Source organism: Fulmarus glacialis, unplaced genomic scaffold (genome assembly GCF_000690835.1).
Source record: "Fulmarus glacialis isolate BGI_N327 unplaced genomic scaffold, ASM69083v1 scaffold12043, whole genome shotgun sequence".
Taxonomy (NCBI): domain Eukaryota; kingdom Metazoa; phylum Chordata; class Aves; order Procellariiformes; family Procellariidae; genus Fulmarus; species Fulmarus glacialis.
In genome coordinates this window covers 35,812-36,647 of record NW_009203623.1, presented here as the reverse complement: position 1 = coordinate 36,647, position 836 = coordinate 35,812, and the positions used below count along the sequence as shown (strand labels likewise).

Here is an 836-nt window from a genome sequence, read left to right as displayed (position 1 = left end):
TTCCTGCTTCAGCGTAGCTTGCTGCTGTACCAGATCTCAACAGAAGGCAATCAAATGTTGCAAACATGCCAGTTAGATAATCTCAGTTGAGCAAACATTTCTTCTTACATTCACAGGAATTTTCTCGTGTAAGAGCTGCCCTGTGGTAATGGAAGTTTGCTAGCCCTAGCACTATGACAGGCACTTTTTATTGGTAAGCTAACATAGATGCCATCAGCAATGGGTTGCTGTTTTTAGGACCTCTCTTCTGGAATTCTGAGCCTTCAGTTCACTTTTTTCTTACCTAACTGTCCTGCAGCTGAGCAGCTCACATTTGTTTGTCTGGTGCCTGTATTTATCACTAATCTTTTATGAAGCCAGTCCTCTAATCAGGCCATCTGAATGAATGGCACTTCTCAAAGAACAGAGGGAGGCTTAATCTGGATTGGCTTCCTTTCAGAAACTGCAAGTTAGGTATGTTTTTGGTTTTTTTTTTAAGTTTAGGTGGTGGACCTCTAGGCAGTAAAAGCTCTGCTCTTATACGGAAGTGAAAATAATGCTTAATTGTCAGAATCATGGGAAATGCTCTGTATGCTGTTCATTCCCTGCTTGCTATAATCCTCTCTGTACCCTGTCGAAGCACATTACAGCTGTGAGCTTTCTGGCCCAAGCCTGGTTAGAACCTGCTAGAGAAGGTAATGGTGGCACTGTGGTGTTAAACTTGCTCCGTTCAGCTTCTACATTTTGCTTTGATTGCATTAATAATGAAAATCATCTCTGACTTTGAATTTCCCTATAACTAAGCCTAGAAATGGCATCTTTATGCCTAAGCAAACATTTTGTTTGTTGTTTTAAAG

The 836-nt window shown here is 40.9% G+C and overlaps 1 protein-coding gene across 1 annotated transcript in view; it reads left to right on the top strand.

Annotated features, from left to right (window-relative positions):
* Positions 1–836, top strand: part of B4GALT3 (UDP-Gal:betaGlcNAc beta 1,4- galactosyltransferase, polypeptide 3) — a 12,802-nt gene that overhangs the window by 10,710 nt on the left and 1,256 nt on the right. The window lies entirely within an intron of this gene.